This window comes from Haliotis rufescens, unplaced genomic scaffold, assembly GCF_023055435.1.
Source record: "Haliotis rufescens isolate VD_foot unplaced genomic scaffold, xgHalRufe1.0.p SCAF_261, whole genome shotgun sequence".
In the NCBI taxonomy this organism is placed as follows: Eukaryota; Metazoa; Mollusca; class Gastropoda; order Lepetellida; family Haliotidae; genus Haliotis; species Haliotis rufescens.
Genome location: NW_025963959.1, coordinates 13,654 through 26,203, shown reverse-complemented (window position 1 = coordinate 26,203; position 12,550 = coordinate 13,654). Strand labels below are relative to the sequence as shown.

The following is a 12,550-nucleotide window of genomic DNA, read 5'->3' as shown; positions in this document are numbered from 1 at the left end:
TCATACAATTCATTCATTTTTCGCTTTGCTGGACACCTTAAGTATCTTTACCTTTAGTTTATTTAATACATTGGGGCAATTTGGATGGGATTGTCACTCTTCTTACCCACGCGCGACTCTGTCAAAGTCGGGCCCAAGCTACTTCAAGCTGGCCTGTCTCCCCTTGCCTCCCCGACTCCACTCATTAAGTCCTAATGTCGCGGCCGGTATTCACGTTGGACTGGGTCGCTGCAGGACGTTTACCCAACGTCTGGCCATGTTTTATCGGCGCACTCTTTATACATAGCAAAATGGGTCTATTTACTCCATTTTACATTCATCAAAGACGCTGAATATCTTCACAAACGTCTTGCAGTCGGGTGTCGCACTCGTGTGCTGTCAACATTTTTACTCACTTGTGCATGTAATATTGCTGGCCACTGATTTTAAGCGCTTCATGTAAATAAACAGCAGCTAAATGGTATGTTGTGTCAGTAGATGTACTTTGGCGGCGCAAGCCGGCAACCGGCATCGCTTCTCGGCCTTTTGGCTAAGATCAAAGTGTAGTATCTGTTCTTATCAGCTTAATATCTGATACGTCTCCTAATGGAGACATCGATATTAAACTGATTTTTTAGAATGGGATGAGGTGCCACGGGGCTTGCTCCGCCCTCATCACGGGTTGACCCGGTATTGCAGTACCTCCGGGAATGGCCCACCACTCATATTTCAATCAAAAATTAGAACTCTCAGCTTTGCCTACATCTTCACATTCGTCTTATTTTGCACTGCCGCCCTCCGTTTTTCGCCCTTAGTTCTCAATAGATACTCTATTTTATTACTTCTAAACCTTAGAAACATACCTGTTCACACGTGCAGCCCGTCCTTTAACCACACCAACCCCTAAAAGTTTGTAAAAGTAGCATTTTTCAACTTTCAGCTGCATACAGTCCCCCGTAACCAAGGCCGTCCCCCATGACGCCGTACGCCGGAAATGACGTCTAGACAATCACGCCGTCACAACAACAGTCTGCTTCGTCACTACAAGACGTTTTCAACGTCGCATCCCCTAAATAGATGTTTAAAGAACTACACACACGCCTGATGCGTCATTACACTTTGTGCAAGTGAGTTCATTTTCCAATATTCATTACAGTTCAGTCGGTTTTTTTTCGTCATCAGTGCAATTTTTCATACAATTCATTCATTTTTCGCTTTGCTGGACACCTTAAGTATCTTTACCTTTAGTTTATTTAATACATTGGGGCAATTTGGATGGGATTGTCACTCTTCTTACCCACGCGCGACTCTGTCAAAGTCGGGCCCAAGCTACTTCAAGCTGGCCTGTCTCCCCTTGCCTCCCCGACTCCACTCATTAAGTCCTAATGTCGCGGCCGGTATTCACGTTGGACTGGGTCGCTGCAGGACGTTTACCCAACGTCTGGCCATGTTTTATCGGCGCACTCTTTATACATAGCAAAATGGGTCTATTTACTCCATTTTTACATTCATCAAAGACGCTGAATATCTTCACAAACGTCTTGCAGTCGGGTGTCGCACTCGTGTGCTGTCAACATTTTTACTCACTTGTGCATGTAATATTGCTGGCCACTGATTTTAAGCGCTTCATGTAAATAAACAGCAGCTAAATGGTATGTTGTGTCAGTAGATGTACTTTGGCGGCGCAAGCCGGCAACCGGCATCGCTTCTCGGCCTTTTGGCTAAGATCAAAGTGTAGTATCTGTTCTTATCAGCTTAATATCTGATACGTCTCCTAATGGAGACATCGATATTAAACTGATTTTTAGAATGGGATGAGGTGCCACGGGGCTTGCTCCGCCCTCATCACGGGTTGACCCGGTATTGCAGTACCTCCGGGAAATGGCCCACCACTCATATTTCAATCAAAAATTAGAACTCTCAGCTTTGCCTACATCTTCACATTCGTCTTATTTTGCACTGCCGCTCCGTTTTTCGCCCTTAGTTCTCAATAGATACTCTATTTTATTACTTCTAAACCTTAGAAACATACCTGTTCACACGTGCAGCCCGTCCTTTAACCACACCAACCCCTAAAAGTTTGTAAAAGTAGCATTTTTCAACTTTCAGCTGCATACAGTCCCCCGTAACCAAGGCCGTCCCCCATGACGCCGTACGCCGGAAATGACGTCTAGACAATCACGCCGTCACAACAACAGTCTGCTTCGTCACTACAAGACGTTTTCAACGTCGCATCCCCCTAAATAGATGTTTAAAGAACTACACACACGCCTGATGCGTCATTACACTTTGTGCAAGTGAGTTCATTTTCCAATATTCATTACAGTTCAGTCGGTTTTTTTTCGTCATCAGTGCAATTTTTCATACAATTCATTCATTTTTCGCTTTGCTGGACACCTTAAGTATCTTTACCTTTAGTTTATTTAATACATTGGGGCAATTTGGATGGGATTGTCACTCTTCTTACCCACGCGCGACTCTGTCAAAGTCGGGCCCAAGCTACTTCAAGCTGGCCTGTCTCCCCTTGCCTCCCCGACTCCACTCATTAAGTCCTAATGTCGCGGCCGGTATTCACGTTGGACTGGGTCGCTGCAGGACGTTTACCCAACGTCTGGCCATGTTTTATCGGCGCACTCTTTATACATAGCAAAATGGGTCTATTTACTCCATTTTTACATTCATCAAAGACGCTGAATATCTTCACAAACGTCTTGCAGTCGGGTGTCGCACTCGTGTGCTGTCAACATTTTTACTCACTTGTGCATGTAATATTGCTGGCCACTGATTTTAAGCGCTTCATGTAAATAAACAGCAGCTAAATGGTATGTTGTGTCAGTAGATGTACTTTGGCGGCGCAAGCCGGCAACCGGCATCGCTTCTCGGCCTTTTGGCTAAGATCAAAGTGTAGTATCTGTTCTTATCAGCTTAATATCTGATACGTCTCCTAATGGAGACATCGATATTAAACTGATTTTTAGAATGGGATGAGGTGCCACGGGGCTTGCTCCGCCCTCATCACGGGTTGACCCGGTATTGCAGTACCTCCGGGAATGGCCCACCACTCATATTTCAATCAAAATTAGAACTCTCAGCTTTGCCTACATCTTCACATTCGTCTTATTTTGCACTGCCGCTCCGTTTTTCGCCCTTAGTTCTCAATAGATACTCTATTTTATTACTTCTAAACCTTAGAAACATACCTGTTCACACGTGCAGCCCGTCCTTTAACCACACCAACCCCTAAAAGTTTGTAAAAGTAGCATTTTTCAACTTTCAGCTGCATACAGTCCCCCGTAACCAAGGCCGTCCCCCATGACGCCGTACGCCGGAAATGACGTCTAGACAATCACGCCGTCACAACAACAGTCTGCTTCGTCACTACAAGACGTTTTCAACGTCGCATCCCCCTAAATAGATGTTTAAAGAACTACACACACGCCTGATGCGTCATTACACTTTGTGCAAGTGAGTTCATTTTCCAATATTCATTACAGTTCAGTCGGTTTTTTTTTCGTCATCAGTGCAATTTTTCATACAATTCATTCATTTTTCGCTTTGCTGGACACCTTAAGTATCTTTACCTTTAGTTTATTTAATACATTGGGGCAATTTGGATGGATTGTCACTCTTCTTACCCACGCGCGACTCTGTCAAAGTCGGGCCCAAGCTACTTCAAGCTGGCCTGTCTCCCCTTGCCTCCCCGACTCCACTCATTAAGTCCTAATGTCGCGGCCGGTATTCACGTTGGACTGGGTCGCTGCAGGACGTTTACCCAACGTCTGGCCATGTTTTATCGGCGCACTCTTTATACATAGCAAAATGGGTCTATTTACTCCATTTTTACATTCATCAAAGACGCTGAATATCTTCACAAACGTCTTGCAGTCGGGTGTCGCACTCGTGTGCTGTCAACATTTTTACTCACTTGTGCATGTAATATTGCTGGCCACTGATTTTAAGCGCTTCATGTAAATAAACAGCAGCTAAATGGTATGTTGTGTCAGTAGATGTACTTTGGCGGCGCAAGCCGGCAACCGGCATCGCTTCTCGGCCTTTTGGCTAAGATCAAAGTGTAGTATCTGTTCTTATCAGCTTAATATCTGATACGTCTCCTAATGGAGACATCGATATTAAACTGATTTTTAGAATGGGATGAGGTGCCACGGGGCTTGCTCCGCCCTCATCACGGGTTGACCCGGTATTGCAGTACCTCCGGGAATGGCCCACCACTCATATTTCAATCAAAAATTAGAACTCTCAGCTTTGCCTACATCTTCACATTCGTCTTATTTTGCACTGCCGCTCCGTTTTTCGCCCTTAGTTCTCAATAGATACTCTATTTTATTACTTCTAAACCTTAGAAACATACCTGTTCACACGTGCAGCCCGTCCTTTAACCACACCAACCCCTAAAAGTTTGTAAAAGTAGCATTTTTCAACTTTCAGCTGCATACAGTCCCCCGTAACCAAGGCCGTCCCCCATGACGCCGTACGCCGGAAATGACGTCTAGACAATCACGCCGTCACAACAACAGTCTGCTTCGTCACTACAAGACGTTTTCAACGTCGCATCCCCCTAAATAGATGTTTAAAGAACTACACACACGCCTGATGCGTCATTACACTTTGTGCAAGTGAGTTCATTTTCCAATATTCATTACAGTTCAGTCGGTTTTTTTTTCGTCATCAGTGCAATTTTTCATACAATTCATTCATTTTTCGCTTTGCTGGACACCTTAAGTATCTTTACCTTTAGTTTATTTAATACATTGGGGCAATTTGGATGGGATTGTCACTCTTCTTACCCACGCGCGACTCTGTCAAAGTCGGGCCCAAGCTACTTCAAGCTGGCCTGTCTCCCCTTGCCTCCCCGACTCCACTCATTAAGTCCTAATGTCGCGGCCGGTATTCACGTTGGACTGGGTCGCTGCAGGACGTTTACCCAACGTCTGGCCATGTTTTATCGGCGCACTCTTTATACATAGCAAAATGGGTCTATTTACTCCATTTTTACATTCATCAAAGACGCTGAATATCTTCACAAACGTCTTGCAGTCGGGTGTCGCACTCGTGTGCTGTCAACATTTTTACTCACTTGTGCATGTAATATTGCTGGCCACTGATTTTAAGCGCTTCATGTAAATAAACAGCAGCTAAATGGTATGTTGTGTCAGTAGATGTACTTTGGCGGCGCAAGCCGGCAACCGGCATCGCTTCTCGGCCTTTTGGCTAAGATCAAAGTGTCTGTTCTTATCAGCTTAATATCTGATACGTCTCCTAATGGAGACATCGATATTAAACTGATTTTTAGAATGGGATGAGGTGCCACGGGGCTTGCTCCGCCCTCATCACGGGTTGACCCGGTATTGCAGTACCTCCGGGAATGGCCCACCACTCATATTTCAATCAAAAATTAGAACTCTCAGCTTTGCCTACATCTTCACATTCGTCTTATTTTGCACTGCCGCTCCGTTTTTCGCCCTTAGTTCTCAATAGATACTCTATTTTATTACTTCTAAACCTTAGAAACATACCTGTTCACACGTGCAGCCCGTCCTTTAACCACACCAACCCCTAAAAGTTTGTAAAAGTAGCATTTTTCAACTTTCAGCTGCATACAGTCCCCCGTAACCAAGGCCGTCCCCCATGACGCCGTACGCCGGAAATGACGTCTAGACAATCACGCCGTCACAACAACAGTCTGCTTCGTCACTACAAGACGTTTTCAACGTCGCATCCCCCTAAATAGATGTTTAAAGAACTACACACACGCCTGATGCGTCATTACACTTTGTGCAAGTGAGTTCATTTTCCAATATTCATTACAGTTCAGTCGGTTTTTTTTCGTCATCAGTGCAATTTTTCATACAATTCATTCATTTTTCGCTTTGCTGGACACCTTAAGTATCTTTACCTTTAGTTTATTTAATACATTGGGGCAATTTGGATGGGATTGTCACTCTTCTTACCCACGCGCGACTCTGTCAAAGTCGGGCCCAAGCTACTTCAAGCTGGCCTGTCTCCCCTTGCCTCCCCGACTCCACTCATTAAGTCCTAATGTCGCGGCCGGTATTCACGTTGGACTGGGTCGCTGCAGGACGTTTACCCAACGTCTGGCCATGTTTTATCGGCGCACTCTTTATACATAGCAAAATGGGTCTATTTACTCCATTTTTACATTCATCAAAGACGCTGAATATCTTCACAAACGTCTTGCAGTCGGGTGTCGCACTCGTGTGCTGTCAACATTTTTACTCACTTGTGCATGTAATATTGCTGGCCACTGATTTTAAGCGCTTCATGTAAATAAACAGCAGCTAAATGGTATGTTGTGTCAGTAGATGTACTTTGGCGGCGCAAGCCGGCAACCGGCATCGCTTCTCGGCCTTTTGGCTAAGATCAAAGTGTAGTATCTGTTCTTATCAGCTTAATATCTGATACGTCTCCTAATGGAGACATCGATATTAAACTGATTTTTAGAATGGGATGAGGTGCCACGGGGCTTGCTCCGCCCTCATCACGGGTTGACCCGGTATTGCAGTACCTCCGGGAATGGCCCACCACTCATATTTCAATCAAAAATTAGAACTCTCAGCTTTGCCTACATCTTCACATTCGTCTTATTTTGCACTGCCGCTCCGTTTTTCGCCCTTAGTTCTCAATAGATACTCTATTTTATTACTTCTAAACCTTAGAAACATACCTGTTCACACGTGCAGCCCGTCCTTTAACCACACCAACCCCTAAAAGTTTGTAAAAGTAGCATTTTTCAACTTTCAGCTGCATACAGTCCCCCGTAACCAAGGCCGTCCCCCATGACGCCGTACGCCGGAAATGACGTCTAGACAATCACGCCGTCACAACAACAGTCTGCTTCGTCACTACAAGACGTTTTCAACGTCGCATCCCCCTAAATAGATGTTTAAAGAACTACACACACGCCTGATGCGTCATTACACTTTGTGCAAGTGAGTTCATTTTCCAATATTCATTACAGTTCAGTCGGTTTTTTTTCGTCATCAGTGCAATTTTTCATACAATTCATTCATTTTTCGCTTTGCTGGACACCTTAAGTATCTTTACCTTTAGTTTATTTAATACATTGGGGCAATTTGGATGGGATTGTCACTCTTCTTACCCACGCGCGACTCTGTCAAAGTCGGGCCCAAGCTACTTCAAGCTGGCCTGTCTCCCCTTGCCTCCCCGACTCCACTCATTAAGTCCTAATGTCGCGGCCGGTATTCACGTTGGACTGGGTCGCTGCAGGACGTTTACCCAACGTCTGGCCATGTTTTATCGGCGCACTCTTTATACATAGCAAAATGGGTCTATTTACTCCATTTTTACATTCATCAAAGACGCTGAATATCTTCACAAACGTCTTGCAGTCGGGTGTCGCACTCGTGTGCTGTCAACATTTTTACTCACTTGTGCATGTAATATTGCTGGCCACTGATTTTAAGCGCTTCATGTAAATAAACAGCAGCTAAATGGTATGTTGTGTCAGTAGATGTACTTTGGCGGCGCAAGCCGGCAACCGGCATCGCTTCTCGGCCTTTTGGCTAAGATCAAAGTGTAGTATCTGTTCTTATCAGCTTAATATCTGATACGTCTCCTAATGGAGACATCGATATTAAACTGATTTTTAGAATGGGATGAGGTGCCACGGGGCTTGCTCCGCCCTCATCACGGGTTGACCCGGTATTGCAGTACCTCCGGGAATGGCCCACCACTCATATTTCAATCAAAAATTAGAACTCTCAGCTTTGCCTACATCTTCACATTCGTCTTATTTTGCACTGCCGCTCCGTTTTTCGCCCTTAGTTCTCAATAGATACTCTATTTTATTACTTCTAAACCTTAGAAACATACCTGTTCACACGTGCAGCCCGTCCTTTAACCACACCAACCCCTAAAAGTTTGTAAAAGTAGCATTTTTCAACTTTCAGCTGCATACAGTCCCCCGTAACCAAGGCCGTCCCCCATGACGCCGTACGCCGGAAATGACGTCTAGACAATCACGCCGTCACAACAACAGTCTGCTTCGTCACTACAAGACGTTTTCAACGTCGCATCCCCCTAAATAGATGTTTAAAGAACTACACACACGCCTGATGCGTCATTACACTTTGTGCAAGTGAGTTCATTTTCCAATATTCATTACAGTTCAGTCGGTTTTTTTTCGTCATCAGTGCAATTTTTCATACAATTCATTCATTTTTCGCTTTGCTGGACACCTTAAGTATCTTTACCTTTAGTTTATTTAATACATTGGGGCAATTGGATGGGATTGTCACTCTTCTTACCCACGCGCGACTCTGTCAAAGTCGGGCCCAAGCTACTTCAAGCTGGCCTGTCTCCCCTTGCCTCCCCGACTCCACTCATTAAGTCCTAATGTCGCGGCCGGTATTCACGTTGGACTGGGTCGCTGCAGGACGTTTACCCAACGTCTGGCCATGTTTTATCGGCGCACTCTTTATACATAGCAAAATGGGTCTATTTACTCCATTTTTACATTCATCAAAGACGCTGAATATCTTCACAAACGTCTTGCAGTCGGGTGTCGCACTCGTGTGCTGTCAACATTTTTACTCACTTGTGCATGTAATATTGCTGGCCACTGATTTTAAGCGCTTCATGTAAATAAACAGCAGCTAAATGGTATGTTGTGTCAGTAGATGTACTTTGGCGGCGCAAGCCGGCAACCGGCATCGCTTCTCGGCCTTTTGGCTAAGATCAAAGTGTAGTATCTGTTCTTATCAGCTTAATATCTGATACGTCTCCTAATGGAGACATCGATATTAAACTGATTTTTAGAATGGGATGAGGTGCCACGGGGCTTGCTCCGCCCTCATCACGGGTTGACCCGGTATTGCAGTACCTCCGGGAATGGCCCACCACTCATATTTCAATCAAAAATTAGAACTCTCAGCTTTGCCTACATCTTCACATTCGTCTTATTTTGCACTGCCGCTCCGTTTTTCGCCCTTAGTTCTCAATAGATACTCTATTTTATTACTTCTAAACCTTAGAAACATACCTGTTCACACGTGCAGCCCGTCCTTTAACCACACCAACCCCTAAAAGTTTGTAAAAGTAGCATTTTTCAACTTTCAGCTGCATACAGTCCCCCGTAACCAAGGCCGTCCCCCATGACGCCGTACGCCGGAAATGACGTCTAGACAATCACGCCGTCACAACAACAGTCTGCTTCGTCACTACAAGACGTTTTCAACGTCGCATCCCCCTAAATAGATGTTTAAAGAACTACACACACGCCTGATGCGTCATTACACTTTGTGCAAGTGAGTTCATTTTCCAATATTCATTACAGTTCAGTCGGTTTTTTTTCGTCATCAGTGCAATTTTTCATACAATTCATTCATTTTTCGCTTTGCTGGACACCTTAAGTATCTTTACCTTTAGTTTATTTAATACATTGGGGCAATTTGGATGGGATTGTCACTCTTCTTACCCACGCGCGACTCTGTCAAAGTCGGGCCCAAGCTACTTCAAGCTGGCCTGTCTCCCCTTGCCTCCCCGACTCCACTCATTAAGTCCTAATGTCGCGGCCGGTATTCACGTTGGACTGGGTCGCTGCAGGACGTTTACCCAACGTCTGGCCATGTTTTATCGGCGCACTCTTTATACATAGCAAAATGGGTCTATTTACTCCATTTTTACATTCATCAAAGACGCTGAATATCTTCACAAACGTCTTGCAGTCGGGTGTCGCACTCGTGTGCTGTCAACATTTTTACTCACTTGTGCATGTAATATTGCTGGCCACTGATTTTAAGCGCTTCATGTAAATAAACAGCAGCTAAATGGTATGTTGTGTCAGTAGATGTACTTTGGCGGCGCAAGCCGGCAACCGGCATCGCTTCTCGGCCTTTTGGCTAAGATCAAAGTGTAGTATCTGTTCTTATCAGCTTAATATCTGATACGTCTCCTAATGGAGACATCGATATTAAACTGATTTTTAGAATGGGATGAGGTGCCACGGGGCTTGCTCCGCCCTCATCACGGGTTGACCCGGTATTGCAGTACCTCCGGGAATGGCCCACCACTCATATTTCAATCAAAAATTAGAACTCTCAGCTTTGCCTACATCTTCACATTCGTCTTATTTTGCACTGCCGCTCCGTTTTTCGCCCTTAGTTCTCAATAGATACTCTATTTTATTACTTCTAAACCTTAGAAACATACCTGTTCACACGTGCAGCCCGTCCTTTAACCACACCAACCCCTAAAAGTTTGTAAAAGTAGCATTTTTCAACTTTCAGCTGCATACAGTCCCCCGTAACCAAGGCCGTCCCCCATGACGCCGTACGCCGGAAATGACGTCTAGACAATCACAGCCGTCACAACAACAGTCTGCTTCGTCACTACAAGACGTTTTCAACGTCGCATCCCCCTAAATAGATGTTTAAAGAACTACACACACGCCTGATGCGTCATTACACTTTGTGCAAGTGAGTTCATTTTCCAATATTCATTACAGTTCAGTCGGTTTTTTTTCGTCATCAGTGCAATTTTTCATACAATTCATTCATTTTTCGCTTTGCTGGACACCTTAAGTATCTTTACCTTTAGTTTATTTAATACATTGGGGCAATTTGGATGGGATTGTCACTCTTCTTACCCACGCGCGACTCTGTCAAAGTCGGGCCCAAGCTACTTCAAGCTGGCCTGTCTCCCCTTGCCTCCCCGACTCCACTCATTAAGTCCTAATGTCGCGGCCGGTATTCACGTTGGACTGGGTCGCTGCAGGACGTTTACCCAACGTCTGGCCATGTTTTATCGGCGCACTCTTTATACATAGCAAAATGGGTCTATTTACTCCATTTTTACATTCATCAAAGACGCTGAATATCTTCACAAACGTCTTGCAGTCGGGTGTCGCACTCGTGTGCTGTCAACATTTTTACTCACTTGTGCATGTAATATTGCTGGCCACTGATTTTAAGCGCTTCATGTAAATAAACAGCAGCTAAATGGTATGTTGTGTCAGTAGATGTACTTTGGCGGCGCAAGCCGGCAACCGGCATCGCTTCTCGGCCTTTTGGCTAAGATCAAAGTGTAGTATCTGTTCTTATCAGCTTAATATCTGATACGTCTCCTAATGGAGACATCGATATTAAACTGATTTTTAGAATGGGATGAGGTGCCACGGGGCTTGCTCCGCCCTCATCACGGGTTGACCCGGTATTGCAGTACCTCCGGGAATGGCCCACCACTCATATTTCAATCAAAAATTAGAACTCTCAGCTTTGCCTACATCTTCACATTCGTCTTATTTTGCACTGCCGCTCCGTTTTTCGCCCTTAGTTCTCAATAGATACTCTATTTTATTACTTCTAAACCTTAGAAACATACCTGTTCACACGTGCAGCCCGTCCTTTAACCACACCAACCCCTAAAAGTTTGTAAAAGTAGCATTTTTCAACTTTCAGCTGCATACAGTCCCCCGTAACCAAGGCCGTCCCCCATGACGCCGTACGCCGGAAATGACGTCTAGACAATCACGCCGTCACAACAACAGTCTGCTTCGTCACTACAAGACGTTTTCAACGTCGCATCCCCCTAAATAGATGTTTAAAGAACTACACACACGCCTGATGCGTCATTACACTTTGTGCAAGTGAGTTCATTTTCCAATATTCATTACAGTTCAGTCGGTTTTTTTTCGTCATCAGTGCAATTTTTCATACAATTCATTCATTTTTCGCTTTGCTGGACACCTTAAGTATCTTTACCTTTAGTTTATTTAATACATTGGGGCAATTTGGATGGGATTGTCACTCTTCTTACCCACGCGCGACTCTGTCAAAGTCGGGCCCAAGCTACTTCAAGCTGGCCTGTCTCCCCTTGCCTCCCCGACTCCACTCATTAAGTCCTAATGTCGCGGCCGGTATTCACGTTGGACTGGGTCGCTGCAGGACGTTTACCCAACGTCTGGCCATGTTTTATCGGCGCACTCTTTATACATAGCAAAATGGGTCTATTTACTCCATTTTTACATTCATCAAAGACGCTGAATATCTTCACAAACGTCTTGCAGTCGGGTGTCGCACTCGTGTGCTGTCAACATTTTTACTCACTTGTGCATGTAATATTGCTGGCCACTGATTTTAAGCGCTTCATGTAAATAAACAGCAGCTAAATGGTATGTTGTGTCAGTAGATGTACTTTGGCGGCGCAAGCCGGCAACCGGCATCGCTTCTCGGCCTTTTGGCTAAGATCAAAGTGTAGTATCTGTTCTTATCAGCTTAATATCTGATACGTCTCCTAATGGAGACATCGATATTAAACTGATTTTTAGAATGGGATGAGGTGCCACGGGGCTTGCTCCGCCCTCATCACGGGTTGACCCGGTATTGCAGTACCTCCGGGAATGGCCCACCACTCATATTTCAATCAAAAATTAGAACTCTCAGCTTTGCCTACATCTTCACATTCGTCTTATTTTGCACTGCCGCTCCGTTTTTCGCCCTTAGTTCTCAATAGATACTCTATTTTATTACTTCTAAACCTTAGAAACATACCTGTTCACACGTGCAGCCCGTCC

General features: G+C 44.8%; 11 non-coding genes across 11 annotated transcripts; all 11 read left to right on the top strand.

The window, feature by feature from the left end:
- The first annotated feature begins 509 nt into the window (after positions 1-509).
- On the top strand, positions 510-703 carry LOC125384109. Its single transcript, XR_007222935.1, has one exon. It is a non-coding gene; the product is annotated as a U2 spliceosomal RNA (small nuclear RNA).
- A 977-nt stretch (positions 704-1,680) lies between these two features.
- Positions 1,681-1,874, top strand: LOC125384108. The gene has a single exon (XR_007222934.1). It is a non-coding gene; the product is annotated as a U2 spliceosomal RNA (small nuclear RNA).
- A 976-nt stretch (positions 1,875-2,850) lies between these two features.
- On the top strand, positions 2,851-3,043 carry LOC125384086. The gene has a single exon (XR_007222912.1). It is a non-coding gene; the product is annotated as a U2 spliceosomal RNA (small nuclear RNA).
- A 975-nt stretch (positions 3,044-4,018) lies between these two features.
- LOC125384085 lies at positions 4,019-4,211 on the top strand. The gene has a single exon (XR_007222911.1). It is a non-coding gene; the product is annotated as a U2 spliceosomal RNA (small nuclear RNA).
- Positions 4,212-5,188: 977 nt separating this feature from the next.
- Positions 5,189-5,376, top strand: LOC125384111. Its single transcript, XR_007222937.1, has one exon. It is a non-coding gene; the product is annotated as a U2 spliceosomal RNA (small nuclear RNA).
- A 976-nt stretch (positions 5,377-6,352) lies between these two features.
- LOC125384083 lies at positions 6,353-6,545 on the top strand. Its single transcript, XR_007222909.1, has one exon. It is a non-coding gene; the product is annotated as a U2 spliceosomal RNA (small nuclear RNA).
- Positions 6,546-7,521: 976 nt separating this feature from the next.
- LOC125384082 lies at positions 7,522-7,714 on the top strand. Its single transcript, XR_007222908.1, has one exon. It is a non-coding gene; the product is annotated as a U2 spliceosomal RNA (small nuclear RNA).
- A 975-nt stretch (positions 7,715-8,689) lies between these two features.
- Positions 8,690-8,882, top strand: LOC125384081. Its single transcript, XR_007222907.1, has one exon. It is a non-coding gene; the product is annotated as a U2 spliceosomal RNA (small nuclear RNA).
- Positions 8,883-9,858: 976 nt separating this feature from the next.
- LOC125384080 lies at positions 9,859-10,051 on the top strand. The gene has a single exon (XR_007222906.1). It is a non-coding gene; the product is annotated as a U2 spliceosomal RNA (small nuclear RNA).
- Positions 10,052-11,028: 977 nt separating this feature from the next.
- Positions 11,029-11,221, top strand: LOC125384079. The gene has a single exon (XR_007222905.1). It is a non-coding gene; the product is annotated as a U2 spliceosomal RNA (small nuclear RNA).
- Positions 11,222-12,197: 976 nt separating this feature from the next.
- Positions 12,198-12,390, top strand: LOC125384078. The gene has a single exon (XR_007222904.1). It is a non-coding gene; the product is annotated as a U2 spliceosomal RNA (small nuclear RNA).
- Positions 12,391-12,550: the final 160 nt, after the last annotated feature.